We start from the raw sequence: 23,778 nt of genomic DNA, 5'->3' as shown, positions 1-23,778 counted from the left end.
TCAATGGTCAGGGATGATGGGAACATCCAGAGGGCCCATCCAGGAAAATATGTGTACACAAGCTTTGCGGTATTGTTTAAAGCGTCTGTTTTTGGCGAGCAACCGAGTTTAATTAATGTGGCACGTCAGTGATTTTGCAAAGCTCCCGGTTTACTAACCTGTGCAACAGAATCGCTTTATTAATACATCTGCCCAGGCAGGTCATGGCAAAGTTTTGCTTTATAAAAATAGTCCGTTGCCCAATTTGTATAGAAAGAACATGAATTGTCTTGTTGTTGTTTTTATTCAGAAGGCTTTCACTAGCGTGGCCGCCTTTTTATATTAACCGTTTTCGTGTGCTTTCTGTTTCTTTTTCTTTTTTTAAAGTAAGAATTTTGTGGTTCTTTTGGATGAAATAGTCATTAATCTGCTGTGATTTCCAGTTTATTTAGCTCCCCTAAAATTGGTGTTTAATCCCTGTGCAAACTCACTTTTCTTCTTTTTTGTATTTTGTATTGTATCTCATTGTGCAGGATTGATTGTATATGCTTGTGTGTGTTCATACACCAGGTACATATGTTTGCTGTTCTTAGAGCCTGTCTATTATTATTATTATTGTTGTTATTATTACAGTGGTACCTCGGGTTAAGTACTTAATTCGTTCTGGAGGTCCATACTTAACCTGAAACTGTTCTTAACCTGAGGTACCACTTTAGCTAATGGGGCCTCCTGCTGCTGCCACACTGCCGGAGCACGATTTCTGTTCTCATCCTGAAGCAAAGTTCTTAACCTGAAGCACTATTTCTGGGTTAGCGGAGGTTGTAACCTGAAGCGTATGTAACCTGAAGCGTATGTAACCTGAGGTACCACTGTATTAATATTATTATTATTTATTTCAATTTATATAATCTCTCAGGGCTGTTCACAACATAAAAATACAATAAATAAAAAATAAAAACACATAATAAAAATAAGAACAAAAACAAACCAATAATCCTTCCTCTCACAACTCATTTAAAAGGGTATCTGATGTTAATCAGCCAGAGGTCTGGTTGAAGAGAAACATTTTTGCCTGGCATCTAAAGGTGTACAACTAGACAAGTGATATAAAATCTGATGGCAATATTCTACCTTGGCTGCCGGGAGGCATTAATGCATCTACATCCCAGTTGCTGGGAAGGAACTGCAGTTGGGGAAAGTTGCTTGTGGGCTTCCCATTGGGGGCCTCTGGTTGGCCGACGCAAGGACAGGATGATGGGCCCCCCTTGGCCTGATCCAGCAGCTAGGCTCTCCTCATGTTCTTCCCCAAAGCCCCTCCTTGGATCATGGCCATTTGGCAGGTTTCCCCTCCCCGCTCTGAGCCTTCTTAACAAGAGAAGAAAGCAAACCCAGCCACCTGTCAGCGCCAAAATTGGGCGATGAAAAGCAGCCCCTTTGGGAGAGTCGCTGCAGAAGACGCCGCAGCCTGCGGCGCTCTTGTCTTCTTGCCACTTGTTTCTAATTGCACGCATGTTAAGATGCCGCTTAGAGAGAGCGGGGGCACTTCCCCCCCACCCCTCCTCGCCCGCCTGCGTCCCTCAAAACAAGAGGCACACAGATGAAGCGATCGGGAGTGAGGATGCTTGCAGGCACCAATCTGTTACACCACCCCCCAGGTTCCAGATGAAGAAAACTAAATATAGACGCCTGGGACGTCTTCGTTTTTGCCTTTTGCTTCTTCGACCTGCGTGCAAAGGGCGAAATCTGAGGGTGCGTCGTAGCCTCTCCTAAACGATCCTAGTCAGAAATGCCCCCTCCCCACTTTTACCTCCCCTCCCCCCTCCTGGGGCCAAGCAATCCCTCAGCAAGGACGCGTTATTTGTGAAATGGGTCTTCTGGCCTTGTTTCAAAACTCGCCGCAGACCACTCTATCATATTACTTTTAAAAAGTAACTCGGTAATCAATTTGACTCCAGGGCTCGAGGCAAAGGGATAATGCTTAATGGCTCAAACTCGATCTATATTAATCATAGCACTTTCCCCACCAAAGTCCGGCTTCCCGACTGAGGGTTGGGGAGCAACAAACAGCGGAGTGCACGTTTGTGTGAGAGAGATGTAGTTAGCTTCTGAGCACGTGCAAAGTGTTTCCGTACAGCAGGAGCGGGGGGCTTTTTCAGCCTGAGGGCCACCTTCCCTTCTGGGCAACTTTCCGGGGTCCACATGTTGTGGGTGGGTGGAGCCAGAGGCAAAAGTGGGCAGGGCGACGAATGCAAATTTCCCCTAGCCCCCCCTCCTCCCTCCTCCATTGAGACAAGCAAAAGGCATTCTCTGAGTTCAAGGACATATTTCCAGACAGGCAAAAACTCTCACGGAAGGTGCAAAGCAGGACCAGTGAGGGGCGTGGCCTGTGTAGAAAGGGTGTGGCTTATGGAGTGTCCCAGCTAGAGAGGATGGCATTTGGCCCCTGGCTCTGAGTTCCTCATCCCTGTTGGTTACCTTATACTTCTGTACCCATGGTGACCAACTTTTACCAAGTTGCAATTGCTGGGTGATTCTGAGCACCTGTGGGGCCGGGGTCCCGGAAATGTGAGTCATAGCAGAATGGGGCCCAGAGTAAGGCTGGAGTAAGGAAGCAGTATTCCCGTCCTCTCAATTACATTCTCTTTTTAGGGCTTCTCTGTCTCAAATTCCTCTTGGATTCTGGTTTGACTACAAAAAAATTCAAAGAATTACGTCGCTGTTTTGCTGCAGTTCTGATCGTTGTTTGCAAGTTCACTGCAAGCTCTGAAATCAGGAGCGGGTGCATTTTCTTTGGCGTAGCAGGGGGGGGCTCCAGTCAGGAGTGGGTGGGGGCCACACATTTCTTCTCTCTCTCTTCCTCTTTTTGCTTTCTCTTTCTGTCCCCATTCCTCTCTCTCTCTAGCACCCCTCTGCAGCAACAGAGAACAAGTTGCACAACCCTAATAATAATAATAATAATAATAAAATTTTATTTATATTCCGCCCTCCCCAGCCAAAGCCGGGCTCAGAGCGGCTAACAACAATAAAAGTAACACAGCATTCTAAAATCAATTCATTTTAAAATCAATTCAAAATCAAATTAATGGCAACCATTGGGCTAGAGTTCTGTGAAGATTACCAAAGGAGGGGGTCAGACTGTGTCTTGGCCAAAGGCCTGGTGGAACAGCTCTGTCTTGTAGGCCCTGTGGAAAGATGTCAAGTCCCACAGGGCCCTAGTTTCTTGGGACAGAGCGTTCCACCAGATCGGGGCGACAGCCGAAAAAGCCCTGGCTCTGGTTGAGGCCAGCCTAACCTTCCTGTGGCCCGGAACCTCCAAGATGTTTTTGTTTGAAGACCGTAAGGTCCTCCGTGGGACATACCAGGAGAGGCAGTCCCAGAATTACCTGATAAGAAAAGAATCTGATCTGGGTTTGTTTTAACTCATTACAGCTAGAGAAAACCACAGTTCCCTGAGTCCAGACGAAACGGAACGGTGGTTGTTTTGAAAGTGGAAGCTTTTGATCTCTTCCTTTTATGGAAGGCTCATTCATCTAGCTAGAAACCACTGTTTTATCGGTGATCGCTACCTTCCCATGGCGAGGCTTCATTTCTGTGCAATTGCATTTAGAGTTTGTCGCAATCCAGTCCAACACCCCCCCCCCGCTCCATCCTGACTGCCTTGTGCACTAACGACAGCCCCCTCCCCCAAATCCGCCACCTCTTTCCCCCTCCACCTCAGCTGCTATGCAGATGGTCCCATTTGCATCTGTCGAGGTTTTAATTATCATTCAAATTAAATTAAATTTGAAAAGGCAGTGAGCTGTTCACGCCGGAGCAAGGTGCACACTCGATGTAGGCCACTTTTTTTCTTTGTCTCCCCCTGCCAGTCTTTTAAAAAAATGGTGGGGAATGTTTCAGCAATGAGCCCCCCCCCCGACCAGCTGATGTGTCCTGTAATGTTGGTTGATGTGGCTTTGTGAATATGTAATAAATGAGTCATGCATGATATTAGTGTGGCATCTGTTATGGTCCCAGACCAGGACTCCTCTGAGTTAGAGTCCACCAGCAATTGTACCACTGAGACGGGGATAAATCTACATCCTGGTCCACCCTGTGTTGGTCTTTGGGCGCCAGAGTCCACTTCCCCTCCACCCTGAGACAACGCTGCCTTCAGACTCTGATGGCAGGTCAGTGGGCCCCTTGGGGTCGCAAAAGATCCCTGAAGAGAGGTCCCTGCAGCTAGACACCCCATTATCTTGAAGAAGTTAGCAGCTGCAGGGAAAGGCAATGTCCCTTTAGCTGGTCAGGAGGGGAATTGTGACTATCCAACACCTGCTAAACCTCAGCTAGTGGCTCCAGGCTCTTGCTAAGACAACATGGATGCTTGGTCTCAGCGGCAGGAGTGCTGTCCATGGTCCTGAACCTAAACCTGGCTCTCCTACCAAGGTCCTTGCCATTGTGCTTACTAGAAACCTTTAAACTTCCCTTCCTTGGGCCATTCATGGGCATACATAGGATGGGTTTTTTTTGTGGGGGGGACACACAAAATGCTGAACCAATAGTTCTCAAATTTCAAGGCAGGTCTCCCCATGCGAAGACAGCTGGAAGGGAAGGGGTGAAGTTACAGTGCAGAATGATTTCCCTTTTGCCATGATGATCAGACATAGGTAGCTAGCTTTTGTATTAATGGGTAAAATAGCCTGTGCTTTCCTCCTCCCTCTTTATTTGATTTGACAGAGATGACTAACGTAGGGACAGGCAGGCGAGTCGTGTCTGCGTGTGGACTAGTAACTTTTATTTTGCAAGGCCGCGACAGCGTGCGTTTACCCAACATCAGCACAAAACGCAGAGGTCTGTATGTGGGTCGATATTTGAACCCTCCGCGACCTCGGCCTCTCTCTGAGTGAATTGGCTTTCTGTGTCACTCGTAAAAGGGGCAGCGGGCAGGGAGGGGGAGAGAGAGAGAGAGAGAGGAGGCCTGTACTCAGCGCGGGAGAATTTAATTTCCACTGTGCCGAAATAGAAAGCGATTGCCCTCCCGCCCCACCTAACAAACCAGAAAATCACACTCCTCTCCCTCAGTTTCCTGTAAGCTGGGGAAACGGCTTTCTGGCAGCCATGGAGCTGTGAGCTTAGATAACAGGATGGCGGTGGTGCCTGGAGACAGAGTGATCCGTTGGGTCTTTTAATGCAATCAAACCAATTAGGAAGCAGAGGATTCCAGGGGAAATTATTGGGGGATTTCCTCTCCTCTGAGATACCTCCCCTTTTTATTCTTAGACATTTGCTTTGCTTACAGCTGTGGTTTAACTCCTTTTACCACCATAGATAAATAAATCTAGACCAGGGATCACCAACAGAGTGCACTCCAGATGTGCTGGACTCCACTCCCCATCAGCGTGGCCAGAGGTCAGGAGGTAATGGGGAGAAACCACATTGCCTACACATGCCTACACCCCAATCTAATGTAAACCAAGGGAGTGTGTCTGTTTGCTGTGGATGGAAATGAATTTCAGGGGCTTCTGGTCTCCCAGATGCAGCCTGTTCACCCCCACTCTCCCTCCTCCAGGCAGGTTGCCAGTCTGGAGGAGGGAGAGTGGAGGGTTTTAGCAGCAAACTGGAGGGCTTTAGCAGCAAAACAACTGTTTTGGAACCTTAGTTTTGCCTGTGCTGCAGACATGGAGACAACTAGATTTGTTTTGTTGGTTTGCTTCTGCAAATTCCACCGGACTTCCAAAATTCCAGCCGGAGTTTTTTGGGAAATGTGCTGGAGGATGAGAACCATCCTTCAGTGGGGAGTTCTAGCATGAAGCTGAATGTTGGAAGGCCTGGGACAGAGGAAAGAAAGGACTTCTTTCATACAGCACAGACTGTGGAACTCTCTGCCACAAGAGGCAGTGATGGCCACCAACTTGGATGGCTTTAAAAGAGGATTGGGCAAATTCTTAGAGAAGGAGGCTACTAGTGTTGACTAGCCACAGTGGCTATGCTCTCTCCTCAGCTGTTAGAGGCAGCACGCTCTCAATATTTGAAATGTGCCCGCTGGTTCCAAAAAGTTGGCAACCCTTATACTAGAATTTTGAGGTGGGGTGTGCGATGCCCAGTGAAACTCTTTGGCAGTAGTTTTTAGAGTTGACCCAAAGAAAGCTTTCCTTTTCGCCAGTTCACTGCAGTTGATGGCCTCTGGCTTAGATTGCTCTCTTTCCTTTTTGAAGCGAGGGTGCTAGTCAAATTCATGGTCTGTTGATGGGTGAGTTTTAAAAAGCTGAACTTCCATGTTCTAGGGCAGTCTACCACTGCTGGTGACTAGATCCTGGATTTCTTGTGGCTGGGGATGATCCGGCAGGGGCTTCTCTTATGTCAGTTCTCAAGCGAGGAAATGGAATGTTGTACATGGTAGACCTTTCCTGCTGTCAGGTTGTAATAAATTTTGGAGGTTACTGTTCTTGCAGTCATTGTGTGCATAAACATTTTGATGAACTCAATCAGAAAGAAAGAAAGAACTGGAAAGACAGCAGAGGGGGTGAGAGACAGAGACAGAGAGAGAGAGAGAGAGAGAGAGAGAGAGAGACACGTTTGGCTTGTTTATTTTTCCAAAAGCATTTATTGATCAAAGGTCAAGGTGCACCCTTCACTTTTTAAAGAAATAATTTGGCTTCCCTGCCCCCCCTGGAAGCAACACAAGACCTGCAAGGTCTTTGCAAAAGCAGCAAAGTAGGCTTGGCCAACCCAGTGTCGTCCGGGTCGCGTCACTCAATGGCAGTTGTGTGAAGGGTGCTTGGGGAGACGTGCCCCATGGAGACCCCACCTGGGCAGCCTGTTCAGTAGTACGTCTCCTTCTCTACCCAACCCCCTGGGTGCCGACGGATGAGGTACTTCCGGATCTCGTCATAGATGAAGATCAGCACGCTGAAGGGCAGGGCGCAGAGCCACCAGGTGACCCGCAGCGGGAACATCCTCAGGGCCGCATCCAGCCCGGGGCAGTAGGACAGGAAGACGGCCAAGGTGGTCTCTTCCACGAGGCCGAAGATGAGGACCCTGTTGCGCATGCCCTGCTGGAAGAGGGAGAGCTTGCGTGTCTTGCAGATGATGAGGTCGGCCCACTGCACCACCACGATGCTGACGAAGAAGGCGGTGTGGCAGGTGTACTCTACCACCTTGCGCTGCGTGTAGGTCCACTCCTGCCCGTAGCTGTCTTCCAGGTCATTCTTGGTCTTGTCGTCCCAGTCCAGGCGGAGGCCCAGCAAGGTGAGAGGGAGGAAGCCGTTCTCCGCCATGATCACAAAGTAGGAGTAGAAGCCAGCCAGGGCCTGCATCATCCCAATCTGCCCGTACGCCATGCTGATGAGGCGCTGGTTCACCAGCTTGTCCTTCTTCGGGTCCCGCGGCTTCCTCTTCATGATGTCGCTCTCGGGGCCCTCGTAGGCCAGGGAGATGGCCGGGACCATGTCCGTGCCGAGGTCGATGCACAGGATGGTGATGGTCCCCAGAGGGAGAGGGATGTTGAAGATGATGAACAGCAGGAAGGGGGAGATCTCGGGGATGTTGCTGGTCAGGGTGTAGGCGATCGACTTCTTCAGGTTGTCGAAGATCAGGCGGCCTTCCTCCACACCCGTCACGATGGAGGCGAAGTTGTCGTCGAGGAGGATCATGTCCGCGGCCTGCTTGGAGACGTCGGAGCCGGCGATGCCCATGGCGATGCCAATGTCGGCCTTCTTCAGGGCCGGCGAGTCGTTCACCCCATCGCCCGTCACGGCCACGATGGCCCCCTGCCTCTGGCACCCTTCCACAATGATCAGCTTCTGCTGCGGGGAGGTCCGGGCGAAGACTATCTCGGCGTGGTTCCTGAGGATGTTGTCCAGGTCCGCAGAGGTCATGTCCTTGAGGTTGGTGCCGTGGATGACGCAGGCTTTTGCATCCCTCGGGTTGACTTCACTGACGGGGATGTTGAGCCGTGCGGCTATGTCCTCCACGGTCTCGCTTGTCTCGGAGATGATGCCCACGCCCCTGGCGATGGCCTTGGCCGTGATCGGGTGGTCTCCAGTCACCATGATCACCTTGATGCCGGCACTCCGGCACTTGCCCACGGCATCTGGCACAGCGGCTCGGGGCGGGTCAATCATGGAGATGAGCCCCACAAAGCAGAGCTGCTTGATGGGAAAGTTGACCTTCTCTGCGTCAAACTTGAAATTCCTGGGAAACTGGCGCTCGGGGAGGTAGGAGTGACAGAAGCCCAGCACTCTCTCTCCCAGCCCGCCCAGTTCATCGTAGGCTTTCTGGAACTCCGCTTGCATCTTCTTGTCCATGTTCACCTCCTTCCCTTGGATCATAATGGTGGAGCAGCAGTCCAGGATCCTTTCGGGAGCTCCCTTCATCACCAGGATGTGGCCCTTGGGCTTGTCTTCAGCTTCGTGGATGGACAGCTGGTATTTGTTTGTGGAGTTGAAGGGGATCTCCACCACTTTGGGATTCTTCTCCCGCATCTTTGCCACGGGCCCAGCGGACAACTCTATGCATTTCAGGAGCGCGGACTCGGAAGCATCCCCAGTCGTCTCCCTCTTGGTGATGGGGACTGCCTCCTGACCCACTTTGAAGTCCGCTCTGTTGCACAGGCCCGCAATACGAGCCAGGGCTGCCCATGTTGGGGAGCGCTTGTTTAACATGGCCCCGGCCTGCTCCTCGGTGGTGTCCGCTTCGTGGATCTGGTTGTCCATCCACATGTGGGAGACGGTCATGCGGTTCTGAGTCAGGGTGCCCGTCTTGTCCGAGCAGATGGTGGAGGTGGAGCCCAGCGTCTCCACGGCCTCCAGGTTCTTCACGAGGCAGTTCTTGCGGGCCATGCGCTTGGCGGTCAGGGTGAGGCACACTGTGACTGTGGCCAGCAGCCCTTCGGGCACGTTGGCCACAATGATGCCGATCAGGAAGATGACGGCATGCAGCCAGGTGTAGCCGAGGACAATGGAGAGAGCAAAGAAGCTCACACCCAGGAAGACGGCCACGCCCGTGATGATGTGGATGAAATGCGCTATTTCCCTGGCGATGGGGGTGGGGCCTTCCTCCAGGCCGGAAGCCAGGGAAGCGATGCGGCCCATCACCGTGTGGTCCCCCGTCATGATGACGATGCCACGGGCCGTGCCTTCCACGCAGTTGGTGGAGAAGAAGCAGATGTTGCGAGTCTCCAGCGGGTTGTCGTTGGTGAAGTCCGGGGAGCGGCTCTGCGGCTCCGACTCGCCCGTCAGGGAGGAGTTGTCCACCTTGCAGCCGCTGGCAGAGATGATTCGCAAATCGGCGGGGATCCGGTCTCCGCCTTTGATCTCCACCAGATCCCCCCTCACCACATCCTCGACAGAGATCTGCATCTTCTCCCCATCGCGGATCACGAGGGCCTGCTGGGGCACCATGTGCTTGAAGGAGTCCATGATCTTGGAGCTCTTGGCCTCCTGGTAGTAGGAGAAGCAGCCCGTCACAATGACCACGGCCGTCAGCACGATTCCCAGGTAGAGGTTGTCCTTGAGGACATAGGGCTCCATCACGATCTGGATGCCGTAGGCCAAGAAGCAGAGAATGGACCCTAGCCACAGCAGCATGGAGAAGCCGCCAAACAGCTGCCGGCAGAACTTCACCCACTCCGGGGTGGTGGGAGGAGGCGTCAAGCTGTTTGGCCCCTCCCGAGCAAGGATCTCCGCGGCATGGGCGCTGGTCAGACCCTTGCTGAGGTCCACCCCATACTTTCTGCTGATTTCCTCTAGGGTCAACTTGTGGTCCTCGAGTTCCACTTCCTTTTTCAGGTCGTCCAGCGTATGTTTCTCATGACTCTTGCCCTTTGGCTTCCCCATGATGGATGCAAGACACTCCTCTTCTCACCTGTCTCTCAAGCTCTCACTCTCGGTATCGTGCGGCACAGCTCTGGTGGGGCGGGGGTTAAAGGAAGGAAGGGGGGACGGGCAAGTTGGGGGAAGGAGGGGACCTGGATCCCCAGGAGCGCCCCCTCCCAGGAGCTCCACCCCTCCACTAGCACAGCCAAGAGAAAGGATGTGAACGGCAGGCGAAGGATTGGCCCAAAGGCCACCTGTTAAAGGAACAGCCCTACCCACCTTTCCTACAGAGGGCGAAAAGGAGAAGCGAGGCCACGCCCCCTAACCACCAACCAACAAAGCTTCTGTGTCCTAGCAGCTGTGGCCCCACCCCTTGTGACCAAGGACACACCCACTCCCCTGGCATTGTTGCATCATGCAAGTCCCAGCTCTTAGCAACTGGGAACCAACCCCTGTCGATGGTGATGTCACACTGCCCTAGCAACAAGCAAAGGCCCAGCCCACAAAGATGGTGTCAATGCCCAGTGGCATCTCCAGGCACGGCTGGGATAAACCCCTTGTCTGAAACCCTGGAGAGCTGCTGCCAGCCAGTGTACGCAGTACTGAGCTGAATGGACATTGATGCTCTAACTTGGCAGAAGCCAGTTTCCTAAGTTCCTATTTAAACCAGCCCTTCATTCAAAACTACGAGGACTGAAAACATAGAATCATGGGGGATCATAGAATTGTAGAACCTCTGCTTAAAAACCTCCAAAGGAGGAGTGTTCATCACCTCCTGAAGGAGGAGTCTCTTCCACAGTCGAAGGGCTCTTACTATCAGAAAGTTATTCCTGATGTTCTTTCAGAATCTGCTTTCTTGCATCTTGAAGCCATTGGTTCCTACCCCCCCAGAACAGGAGAACACAAGCTTTATTTTTAGGGGCTCAGCAGTAGAACACCTGCTTCACATGCAGAAGGTCCCATGTGTCTCCAGGCACAGCTGGGGAAAATCCAGATAACTGCTGCCAGCCAGAGTATACAGTATTGAGCCAGGTGGATCTAGTGGTCTGATTTGGTAACAGGCTTCTTGGGCTTCTATTCTTGGCCACCTTTACTGAACCCACAAGCAACCAGTTATGCTTCAGAAATCAACGTCTCGGCGTGGGAGACTCTCCCACGTCGTCCCTTTGATTGTCTGTCCCTTAAAAACACACACAAAACCCCCTTATTTTGTTCCTTCCCTCTTCGAAGCGAACAGCCCCCAAAGAATGAGGCATTCATTCCCTGACAGCGCCAGGACCCCTAAATAAACCTCGCTGTCACCCTGGCCACGCATCCCTTCCCGGCTCAATTAAAATTCAGCCTTTGCGCTGTGATATGCGACGCAGCAACCCTTCTCTTCTCTCTCTCCCACCTCTCCTTCCCTCTGCTGCCAGGCTGTTTGGGGATGCAGCAAACGTTGGGGCCGGTGAATGAGAGTGTCAGGCGGGTCAAGAGCCGAGACGGACACCCCGTCCTGCAGAGCCAAGCGCTTATTGTTTGGTCGCCGCTGGGCTTTCTCTTGCCGTGTGAAAAAATGTGCCGCAGTGCCATAGCAACCACAGAAGAAGAACAGCCACAGAGGGGACGCGCCTCTCCTGTCCAAAATAAGACCTCTTCCTGCTTTTGTCTTTAAGAAAGAACACACTTTCTTCCTTTTTAATGTTTCAAACTTCTGTCTCCCCAGCACCACCAGTGGAAACGATGCCGGAAAATTATATTGGGAAGGGTGTTTTGAAAAAGGATTTGGTGGCAAATAGGACCTGCATGTTGCTGTTTAAGGGTTCACAGCTCCAAAGATCTGGTCTGTTTTTGGCTCTCAAATAGTAATCAGTTTTCAACGCACCCGCCCCCCTTTTGATAGATGGTTGCTTCTGGTATAAATAAGTGAAAACAATTTTAAAAATGGGGGGGGGGGGGAGAATGGCATTATCCATCGTTCTTATTCCATTTACCGTATTTTTCTCTCTATAAGACGCACCTTTTCCCCTTCAAAATTAAGGGGAAATGTGTGTGCATCTTATGGAGCGAATGCAGGCTCCTTGGCTTCAGTGATAGCAGCGCGAAGCCTCCGAAGCGCAGAGGGAGAGCTCCCCCCACGCTCTGGAGGCTTTGCGTTGCTTTCGCTGAAGCCGCCTGAAGCCCCCGGAGCGCAGCGGGAACTCCCACTGCACTCTGGGGGCTTCAGGCAGCTATCCGCAAGCCTTCGGAGCGCAGCAGGAGTTCCCGCTGCACTTTGAAGGCTTGCGGATAGCCGCCTGAAGCCTGTAGAGCGAGAGGGGTCAGTGCACACCGATCCCTCTTGCTCTCTAGGCTTCGCTTTGCTGGAGAGGCACTGTACGGGTTTCCCTCTCTGCACAGCACCCCTTGAGTGAAGTGGGAGGAGAAATGGAAGGGGCTCTGTTTCTCCTGCCGCTTCGCTGAAGGGGCGCTGAGCAGAGAGGGGGAGATTTTCTTCACCCTGTTCTCCCCCTCCTATGGTCCGCTGCATCCTATAGAGCGAAAAATACAGTACATCCTACCTCTCCTCCAGGGAGCTCGAAGTATCATACGTGGTTCTCCCCTTTGCCGTTTCGTCCTCACAACAGCCCTGCAAGGTAGTTCAGGCTGTGACTGGCTCATAGTCACCCAGGGAGCTTCAAAGCTTGAGTCAGGATTAGACCGGGCTGACAGCGAGGTTATAAGTCCCTTAGCCTGTTCAAACAGCTCCCTCACAAGCTCAGAATCGAGGTGGCCCTGCTCAGACCCAGGTTCCAGATGCTGCCCTCCAGATCTCGCTGCCTGGCCCTCTGGATTCTCCTCAGGCCACATCCTGCACCCTCCATGGAGTGCTTTTTCCTGGGTGGAAATGTGTCATTGAACGGTGGCACATGCCCCATGCTTGCCTGGATGGAAGCTGTGTGTGTGTGTGTGTGTGTGTGTGTGTGTGTGAGTGAACTGCCATCTTTTGCATGCAAAGGTAGAAATTGGGCCCTGCCCACAATGGTCATTCAGCCTCCAGAAGGTTGCCGCTAATACAATGGGGCCCATGGGCTCACAAAATGTTCCCTACCCCTGTCGGAGAGCTCTCTTGTTAAGTTCGTGAACCTTTCAAGGGGTGGGTGGGTGTGGAGAAACAGATTCTATCAGCATAGAGATGAAAGGCATAACCCACCCAGAAAAACAAACTTATGTTTATCTGTTTTCCCCAAAGGAGAGGGAAAATCAGTTGGCAATTAACAGGGTCAGGAACTCGCTTGAGGAATGCTATTTTTAGTGGCTAACCCTCATTTTTTAAGCATCCCACAAACTCCCCCTCACTTCCCTTGTTTAGAGAGTTGAAAACCGCCTCCAAATGTTTGCTTAAGCACCATAGTCTCCTTCTATCTATTCTAGGCAATCCAGGAGCTGTCCGTGGTGTTGAATGAAGGCTTTTCACGCAGCTCCCTTGACTTAGAATCTTAGAATCAGAGATTTTGAAGGGACCTCTAGAATAATGTAGCTTTATCCCCTGCAATGCAGGAATCTCAACTAAAGCATCTATGACAGAGGGCCATCCAACCTCTGCTAGAAACCTCTAAGGAAGGAGAGTCCGCCAGCTCCTGAGGGAGACTGTTCCACTGTAGAACAGCTCTTACTGTCAGAAAGTTCGGAATCTCCTTTCCTGTAACTTGAAGCCGTCGGTTTAGGTCCTGCCTTCTGGAGCATTAGAAAACAAGCTTGCTCCATCTTCCATGTGACAGCGCTTTAGATATTGGAAGATAACTTAACATACCTCTCTGCTCACTCTCCTCTTTTCCAGGCTCAATGTACCCAGCTCCTTCAAGGCTTAGTTTCCAGACCCTTTATCATCTTGGCTGCCCTCCTCTGCAGGTGTCCCAGCTTGTAAACTTGGGGCAGTGTTAGAAACTGTCAAAACCCAGATGAAAATGGAATTGCAGGTTGCTTCTGGATCAGGCCATAGGGGGCACATCTAGTACAGCAACCTGTCCTCACAGTGGCCAAGTAGACGTCCCAATGGGAAGCCCCAAAGTAGAAACTGAATGACAGCAACTCTCCCCAGTTTGCTAGCTTCTGGCATTCAGAGGCATCCCACTGCAGTTTTATGGGGTTGTAAGACACGGGTGGCGCTGTGGGTGAAACCACAGAGCCTAGAACTTGCCGATCAGAAGGTCGGTGGTTCGAATCCCTGCAACGGGGTGAGCTCCCGTTCCTCGGTCCCTGCTCCTGCCAACCTAGCACTTCGAAAGCACGAAGTGCAAGTAGATAAATAGGTACCGCTCCAGCGGGAAGGTAAATGGCATTTCTGTGCGCTGCTCTGGTTCGCCAGAAGCACCTTAGTCATGCTGGCCACATGACCCGGAAGCTGTACGCCAGCTCCCTCGGCTAATAAAGCGAGATGAGCGCCGCAACCCCAGAGTTGGCCACAACTGGACCTAATGGTCAGGGGTCCCTTTACCTTTACCTTTACCTTTAAGTCATCACAACTAGTGATGTGAGATGAGAATATTCTCAAGAATTTAACATCACTAATCATGACCCCCTTGAATTGAGCCTTGGCAGTCATAGCAAACCAGCACAGGGTTCGGATCTATATTCAAGTAGGTCTCTTGAAATTATCATACATTACAGTCATAGGCACCTTAATTTCATTGAGTCTTCTCTTGAGTAGAATGTAGCTGCCAACAAGCACAGAAATTTAGATGATGGTGCGGTTGAATTAGGAAACATTTTCTTAACCAGATTCCATTATTTCTTAGAAATACCACAGACTCCTTGTCATTCAAACGATGTACGGGAGCGGTAAGGATTTCTTTAAAGAATAAAAGAGGATTTTTATCATCTGCTTAGAGGCATTCAAAAGCCTAAATCAGCAGAATAATAAGCCAAGCAGATGCGAAGGCGATATCTTGCTAAGGACTGTTAGAAAAATCTTTCTTGGAGGTTGAAAGAACAATAGTCTTCTGCTGCTGATCTAACTAATGTGTGCTTGAGAACCCGTTTAATATTTTTTCATTAAAGATCTCCCAGCTCACCTTTGAACGAGTCTTTGGCAAAAAGAAAAAGAAAAAGGATAAATGCTTCCTGCCTGGAGATCCATGACTGGCGCGTTCTATAAAACAAAGCGAATAATAACTCTGTCCTTGAGATCAACTTCTTCTTTCAGAGATAAGGTGGTGATTAATTGAAATTTTGTTCCCGTCAGAGATTGCTCTCTCTCTGTGTGTAAATAAATAAATGGTTGAGGCTCCCAGCCTTCTGTGGCAACTTGCCGTAAATATTTCTCCTTCGGTGATGGAAAAAGAATCAGTTCCTGGCTGATTGAAGGTGAAGATACTAAGAGATAACCTGATGGCCCTTTAAGGCAGGGCTGTGGAACCACCAAGGGCCACATTGACTTGTGCAGAACCTTCCAGGGGCCATAGGAGGAGCGCCCTGTTTGTGGGCTTCCCAGTGGCATTGGATTGGCCGCTGTAGAAAGCTGGATGGTGGATTAGCTCGGGGATGGGGAACCGGTGGCCCTGGTGGACTACAGCTCCCATCATCCCTGACATTCGGCAATGCTGGCTGATGGGAAGTGTAGTCCAAGCATATCAGGAGGGCCACATGATCCCTGTTCCTGGACTAGATAGAGCTTGGGTCTGATTCAGCAGGGTTCTTGCTGTGTCCTTATTTGTTATAGTCCTATATAGCCATGTTTGCCAAGATCCTCCTTGTTTTCGTTGAAGGCACACTGCCTTAGGTTCATCCATCAAGTAATGCAAACGATGTTAAAAGGGCAAATTGGCTTGGTGGAAGAAAAGCATCTTCATAAAAGTGACTGATTCTCCCCACCTGCCCCCAGCCCCTGGCCCGCCGTTGAGAAGATGTATGAACCCATCTTGCTGAACTCATCAAATCCTCCCCCTCGGGTGGGAGGCAGTTGACCCCCTCTCGGAACAATTCAAAACAAGAGGCTTGGTGATGGGCGAGACTTCACTTGGTAAAAGGCCAACGTCATATATCACAAGGGGGGTGAGGTGGGCCTGAGCAGCGGAGCCAGCAAGATTGTAGTTCCGTGAAGCTTTTATACAGCCTTGGCACAAGGAAGTTTTGAACCCAGGACCTTGGCTTCATATCCAGGAATACTACATGCATTTAGAGCAGGGGTTGCCAGGTCCTGATGGGAATGGATCAGGCCAAAGGCCTCTTTAGACCAGTGCCGTGTTCACACAGTGACCAACCAGAAACCCATAAGCAGACTCTGAGCACAGCCGCACTCTCGCTGCCTGAGATTCCCAGCAACTATTCAGACTCGGGAGCTAGGCAGCTTTTATAGAACCAGGCGGAACCCTACTGGGCCTTTTATTGTCACTTGATCTCCACTGAATTGGAATCCGTTACAGAATTAGAGATAAGAGTTTATGAGTAGAGATAAGTTCATGTTAGTCCATAGTCAGATTTGAAGTGAAGGTCTTAGTTTCAATCATTGAGCAGAAGTCAGAAGTCAATTATGGGTCAGAAACCAGGACAGGGCCCTGTTTCAAAGTATTCACCTTCACTAGCTAATTTTTAAGGGGAAGTTTGAAGAATTCGTGTAAATAGATCCTGTTATTTTCTACGTTTCTCAGAGATAACTAAGTGTGGGTAGATCAGCGTGTATCTCAGAAACTCTTATCTCTAATTCTGTAATGAATGATTGTGTCATACGTATCCTTATGAGTTTGAGTTTGTAATCTCTGTTTGAGTTTGTAGTCCTTGTCAGAATACATACTTTTGAATGGATTAATTTTTGTTACAATTGACTACTGATTTGCGAGTAGGGACCACTCCCACTACTGAAACTTATATTGGCCAGAGTTCTTGGTGTGCTTTTTTCTCGGTATATTTAATAACAAGAACTCCAACTTATTCCTGGTGGGGGTGCAACAGAGTGCTAGTCTTTAGCTCCTTCTCCCCACAAACCTCCAATTTGGTTCAGGCCGACAACCAGTCTAGCTCAGCATCCTGTTCTCCCAGGGAGCAGCCAGATCCCCCACTGGGCAGCCCGCAAGCTGAGAATCGTCCAGAAAAACAATCTCTCAAAGGACCTGTTGATGGCATTTTACCATTGTACTGTGGAGAGTGCATTAACTTATGGTCTGTGTGTCTGGTTTGGGAGCTGCACGGCCAGGGAAAAAAACAATGCTGTCCAGGGTTGTAAAGACTGCGGAGAGAATAATTGGGCGCACTCTTCCCACCTTGGATCAGATCGATGCTTCCAGGTGCCATAGGAAAGCTGCAGAGATAGTGTAGGATAGTGCGCACCCCAGAAATGATCTCTTTCAGCTTCTGCCTTCTGGAAGAAGGTACAGGGTTATAAAGGCTAGAACTAGCCGTCTGAGAAACAGTTTCTACCCAAATGTGATTTTGGTTTTAAACGCGGTGTAAGGTAGCCTCTATGGGAGTCTATTGTATTTAAAATGGGGTATCAGAGTTTTTAGGGGGCTAACCAGGTTGCGATAGCTGGGATAGCAGGCTTGATGGGTTTTGAATGTCTTATGTAGATTTTTCAATTTTGTTGTTCTGTATGGGACAATGACAATAAAGATTATCATATCGTAGAAAGCACAGCAGAAACTCTCACAACTTGTGATTCCCAGCAACCACTATTTAGAGGCACACTGTCTTCAGCCATGGGGGAAGAAATTAGCCCTCGGGGCTAGTAGCCATTGAGATACCTCCATGAAATTTGTCTAATCCTCTTTTAAAGCTACCCAAGTTTGGCCGAGTGCAGATTCGGCTGGGCAGAGAGAACTGTTATTTGCTAAAGGCCACAGCAGAGGCAAGGCTATATATACCGTATTTTTCGCCCTATAGGACGCACTTTTTCCCCTCCAAAAATGAAGGGGGTGTGTGCGTCCTATGGGGCGAATGCTGCCTGCACCCCGAAGCCCGGGCGCACTGAGCAGTCGCGCCGGGGCTTCGGGTAGCTCTGCGCAAGCCGCGGGAAGGCTCCCCCGGCTTGCGCAGAGCAGCCTGTTCCGGGGGCTGGGGTCGGGGGAAGCTCCGGCTTCCCTTGCCCCAGCCTCGTGCCTGGGGGGGGGAATAATTTTTTTTCTTTATTTCCCCCCCCAAAAAACTAGGTGCACCTTATGGGCCGGTGCGCCCTATGGGGTGAAAAATACGGTATATGACTCTCTAGGTGTTTTAGCCTTTGTTGCTTATTGATTTTGATGGTTCCTTGTATATTGTGAACCACCTTGACTTTTACGTGATAAATAAAAGGTAAGCCTTTAAAATAATAAATGGAACTGGAGACATCTCACCCTCCCCTAACCAAAAGCTGCCGGCCCAGAAGCTTTTCCGACTCGCCCCCCTTCTCCAATGCAAATAACATTTGCAAATAAGGGTTGCACACACTTAAATCTTGGGTTTTGTGGTCTGCCGTATGGCTGGAATGGGGCTACAAATGGCTGTGGGCGGGAAGGGGGGCTGAGAGGAAACTGGAAGATGGGGGAGACACTTCAGAGAGGATAATTATTTCCTGTTCTGATTTACAGCATGTTGGAAGAAGAAGTGTGGAATGGACTAGGGAGGGATGGGGTGGGGGGTGGAACCATGGTCTTCTGAATGGTGACTTGGGAGCGGGTCTGATGAATGGGAAGCTCTGTTTTTGACCTCCACATAAGAGTCTTTATTAGCAGCCTGAAATGGAGGGGGGTGGGAAAGCTGATGTTTGGGTCTCTTACTATTAGAAACACAAACACACACACCCATGTCCCAGATATAAATAATAAGCAAACCTCTCCGAATTTTAGTTAGGAGCTTAGCTGCTTGGACACATTGAGCACTATTGTTTTAAGGACATGTTTATAGTTATTATAGAATCATAGGGTTGAGCAATGCAATCTACTATATGTTTTGGGAAATGGTTTCTCCATTTGCTTTCTGTGCGTTTGGATGCCTCTTGAGATAGCACTGCCATCTTTCTTGATATTTGGACGCCAGGTGCCATTTTGAAGCAAGATGATGGACCACAACTTGACTTTGCCGTGACCCCACCCAGTTTTTTGTGTGTGACTGACAGGTCCAAACTCACAAATTACACAATCCCTTTATAAATCAAAATATATTTATGGTTTCTAAAAAATTCCCAGGCAGTGCTGGGCTTTCCCTGCTAGTTAGTAATAATAATAATAATAGTAGTAGTAGTAGTAGTAAAATATTATTATTATTCCAAATTTATATCACTTCCTTTCAAAGAAGTTATATGGTAGCTATCCAAACAAAGTGCTGTTCTGTGCCCACTTTCAGACCCGGATTGGAGGAGGAGTTCTGATCCAGTTTGCATTTAAAGTTGAATCTCCCTAACCCACCCAGTCCCTAATAATACATTAACTGAAGCGTAGAGCCATCTTTCAAAAACCTGCAGTTCTCCCACCAAGTAATGGATGCAAGAGTAAATATATTAGGGGGTGGGAGTGTGTGTATAAAAGCAATTATTAGCGGAGGCTGCAGACAAACTATATTAGGGGGAAACGTTTATATTAGGCAAAACATCATACAGGAATGTGTCTATTAGGGGAAATTTGCACTAAAATGCTGCTGGATTTTCATGGAGTCGCTCCCCCACAAATGCAAACTGATCTGGAAATGTGACAAATTGAATTTAAGATTGGGGTGGGGGATCCCCTGCAACAAATGTTGTGTGTGGTGCACAAGGAATAGTTTTTTTCCAGGGAGAAGGGAGCCATCGTAGAGGCCCCCGCCGTGATCCAAGGTGACCAAGGAAAGCACGGCCTGCCTCTTTGGCCATGTCTATCTTATTGGTTCTGCTAACCGCTGCCTTTTTTAAGCAGAGACCCCCCCCCAGGAGAGGAGAGAGAGGAGCTAAAGGACAGATTCTCCTGTCCTGATGCAAATGCATCAAGATGGTTTTCGAAGAACGCTGGGATTTTGCCAGCTGTTGCAACCTAAATTGAGCCAAAAATAACCGCTCCTTGCTGGAGAGAGGGTGAGAAAGAGGAAAACAGCTCTACCCCCAACACCTGGCCTTGTGGGCAGCTGCAGATTTTTATTACAACAAGACTGGGGAGGTTGTTCTGGTGCCTGCCAAGCGTTCGGAGTTTGGGATTGTAGGTACTGCTGGCGTCTATCCCACCCGCTTTGACCTCTCGGTGATTTCAACCATGGCCATCAGTCCCGGCTCCTCAACAGCTTTGCTTCCCCACAGGGCCATCTAATCATCAGTTCTGGCTCTTTAGCTTTGTGGCATGCCAGCCTTGGTTGGCCCCTTTAACCTGGAAGAGGGAGAACGCGGAAACCGAGAGTCCCCTCCTGCTGCATCTGATCGCCTTGGGTGCACTCTTGGCAACAGGGAGCTTGGCGTCGCCTCTGCTGCGCTTGGCGAACATCATAGAATCATTGAATCGTAGAGTTGGAAGAGAACCCAGGGGTCATCTAGTCCAACCCCCTGCAATGCAGGAATCTCAGCTAAAGCATCCATGACTGAGGGCCATCCAACCTCTGCTTAAAAGCCTCCAAGGAAGAAGTAGCAACTCTGCCATCTTCTGGGGGGGGGGGCGGTTCTTCAGGCCCTGGTACCAGACTTGCCCCTCCAGCCTTCTCTGTCTGGACCTTGGTGGCTTCATAATCGCATGAGCCCTTGGTGGCTTCATAATCGCATGAGAGTATTTTTCATTCTCATGTATATTACCGTATTTTTTGCTCTATAAGACTCACTTTTTCCCTCCTAAAAAGTAAGGGGAAATGTGTGTGCGTCTTGTGGAGCGAATGCAGGCTGCACAGCTATCCCAGAAGTCAGAACAGCAAGAGGGATTGCTGCTTTCACTGCGCAGTGATCCCTCTTGCTGTTCTGGCTTCTGAGATTCTGAATATTTTTTTTCTTGTTTTCCTCCTCTAAAAACTAAGTGTGTTTTGTGGTCTGGTGCGTCTTATAGAGCGAAAAATACGGTATATCAATTCGAAAAAATATTGGTTAATGAAGAAATTGCGCATCTTTCTACTTACAAGTGTTTGTTGAGCTAATTGGCTGATGGAGAACTGAAGGAAACAGTAGTTGCTACCCAGAAACACTGTTCAGCAGAGTTCAGAGTTGGACATCAGAATTGGACATTTGCCGATTATACAAAGCGTTGCAAGCTAGATCTCCGCCGGGCAAAGTCTGGCACCGTGACTTATTCAAAGACTTTCAGAGACTTCAGTTTGATAGTTTTGCAATATTCCATAAAGTTTTCTATTCTGTAATTGTTTCTGGCCATCGTGTTGCTTTCAATATTGCTAAGCTAAAACTTTGCCTCCTTGCTCATGGGGATGCCAGAGTGGTCTGCCCCAAATCTTGTTAGAGGTGCAGGACAAACCTTTACACTCCAGTTCCCCACCCCCCAGCCACTTAGAAGGGGAGAAGGCTGCCTCTTTTATAGTTCACACCTTTTTATTAGGTTTTTTTATTAAAAGATTTTCTTGTGTTACCAATAAACGGGGGAAAGCACACAGCGTCGCCACTTTCAATCCGTAGAGTCTTTTTCACAGTTTGTTTACATGTAGGGAGAGACGCTTTTGTCATATGACCAAGCCCTGGACCCCCTAACCTCTCTCAATGTCAGTAAAAATAAATAGTTCATGTTTTGTTGGTGGAAATACTTAAGGAACCGAATGGGGGACCGATGCCGGTTTCTGAACATTGAGACTACCGAGACCTAGGTGGTGCTGCCATCTAGAAACTTTAGGGGGAATTGCAGCTGTTTCTTTTTAATCACAGTTCTCCATAGCCTGCTAGCTTCTGGGTTACACTGCTGCTGTGTGTGTCATACTTGGTGCTGCCTCTGGAGACTTCCTGTACAAAAAACGGCCACTGCTGGTTTATTGAGTTTGCCCCTGTGGATCTCATTCTCCCAGTTCTTAAACAGCTCTTCTGACTTCACACAGCCCATAGTTGAAATAATGGAATTGTTGTTGTTGTTTAGTTGTTTAGTCGTGTCCGCCTCTTCGTGACCCCCTGGACCAGAGCACGCCAGGCACTCCTGTCTTCCACTGCCTCCCGCAGTTTGATCGAACTCATGTTCGTAGCTTCGAGAACACTGTCCAACCATCTCGTCCTCTGTCGCCCCCTTCTCCTTGTGCCCTCCATCTTTCCCAACATCAGGGTCTTTTCCAGGGAGTCTTCTCTTCTCATGAGGTGGCCAAAGTCTTGGAGCCTCAGCTTCAGGATCTGTCCTTCCAGTGAGCACTCAGGGCTGATTTCCTTCAGAATGGAGAGGTTTGATCTTCTTGCAGTCCACGGGACTCTCAAGAGTCTCCTCTAGCACCAGAATTCAAAAGCATCCATTCTTCTGTGATCAGCCTTCTTTGTGGTCCAGCTCTCACTTGCATACATCACTACTGGGAAAACAATAGCTTTAACTATACGGTCCTTTGTTGGCAAGGTGATGTCTCTGCTAATAATGGAATTAGATGGGTTTAAAATGGGACTGGGCAGATAAGGCTACTGAAGGCTTCTAGCCACCCACAATGGCTGTGGGCTGCTTTCTGTGTCAGATGAGGATGCCTCTGAATACCAGTCGCGGGGGGTCACGAAAGGAAGAGGACTTTCTAGAAACATCCGTTTGAGTGCTGGACTTAATAGGCCCTTTGTGGGTTCGTTTCTTTCAATGGGTCTGAGTAGAATATAGCTGGAGACAACCTGTATTTTTAACCCACTTTTCTCCAAGGAACTCAAGGTGGCACCTGCAGCCCTCCTCTCCATTTTATCCTCCCAACAACCCTACGAGGTAGGCTAGGCTGAGAGAGTAGCCCCCAAGGTCACCCAGTGGGTTTTGTGGCCAAGTGGGGGATTTGAACCCTGGTCTCCCATGTCCTAAAAGGTAAAGGTAAAGGGACCCCTGACCATTAGGTCCAGTCGTGACTGACTCTGGAGTTGTGGTGCTCATCTAGCTTTATTAGCTGAGGGAGCCGGCGTACAGCTTCCAGGTCACGTGGCCAGCATGACTAAGCCGCTTCTGGTGAACCAGAGCAGCGCATGGAAACGCCATTTACCTTCCTACCGGAGTGGTACCTATTGATCTACTTGCGCTTTGACGTGCTTTCGAACTTCTAGGTGGGCAGGAGCTGGGAGAGAACAACGGGAGCTCACCCTGTCGCGGGGATTTGAACCGCCAACCTTCTGATCGGCAAGCCCTAGGCTCTGTGGTTTATCCCACAGCGCCACCCGCATCCTAGTCTGACCCTAAACGCCACCCATGCACACACATTGTCCTATTTGTCGTTTTTTAAACCTTTCCCACTCTTGAATAGTACATAAGAGTTGAGAGAGGAAGTTGAAAGAGTGCCACTCTTTCCCACTTCCTCTTCCAGCTCTATGTTCTTTTCCAGGTTCAGATTAATTCTACTGGGTGCAGCGTTTGCTCATATCTTGCAAAGTGTGTGCATGTGGGCTTTTTCTGTCTCCAGGCCAGGGTGCGAGAGGGGTGGGCAGATCTGGATGAAGTAGGGCAAGAAGTGACCCTTCTCTTGGTTGAGGAGAAGGCAGAGCATCCCTGCAGGTCTTCCTTTCTGTATTTCAGCTGTGGGAGGGGAATGGGTGTTTTACGGGCAGGTTGTAAATCCTCCAGAAGAAGGTTTTATATAGCGGAGAGCATCCGCTACTGTAGAGCGCAGGTAACACAAGCCTGTAAACCACAGCCCCGGGGAAGTGAAACCCCCCGCTCCCTGGAAGCCAGGCAGATTAGAAAGCAGAAATAAAAGGTGACCTTCTGTTAAATTGATGCTTGTGGTCTCGGCCATAAACCATCTCGCTAGCTGACAATGACTTTTCTGGCGAAGGACTCTGAGTGAGGGATTCTTAATGGGTTACTGGTGTCAGGGCGGGAAGGAGTGTGGAGTGCAGTGCAGCAAAATAATGAATGGCCTGAGCCAGGCGACTGTGGGAGGTCGCAAAACTGCCCTAACCGAGGTGAGCCGTTAACTTTTGCAGGGTCAGAGGGATGTCTTGGCGCAGGGTGAGAGGTGTCTGGCAAAGGAGCGCACC

At 49.6% G+C, this 23,778-nt stretch overlaps 1 protein-coding gene and 1 pseudogene across 3 annotated transcripts in view; one reads left to right on the top strand and one right to left on the bottom strand.

Moving 5' to 3' along the window:
* Positions 1–23,778, top strand: part of LHFPL7 (LHFPL tetraspan subfamily member 7) — an 80,608-nt gene that overhangs the window by 45,753 nt on the left and 11,077 nt on the right. The window lies entirely within an intron of this gene.
* On the bottom strand, positions 6,540–10,063 carry LOC308464570 (sodium/potassium-transporting ATPase subunit alpha-2 pseudogene; annotated as a pseudogene). The gene has a single exon. The product of its transcript is annotated as a sodium/potassium-transporting ATPase subunit alpha-2 pseudogene (transcript).

The sequence above is a fragment of the Podarcis pityusensis genome (genome assembly GCF_964106645.2).
Source record: "Podarcis pityusensis genome assembly, chromosome: 15".
NCBI classification, from domain to species: Eukaryota; Metazoa; Chordata; class Lepidosauria; order Squamata; family Lacertidae; genus Podarcis; species Podarcis pityusensis.
This window is presented reverse-complemented; position numbering and strand designations above follow the sequence as displayed.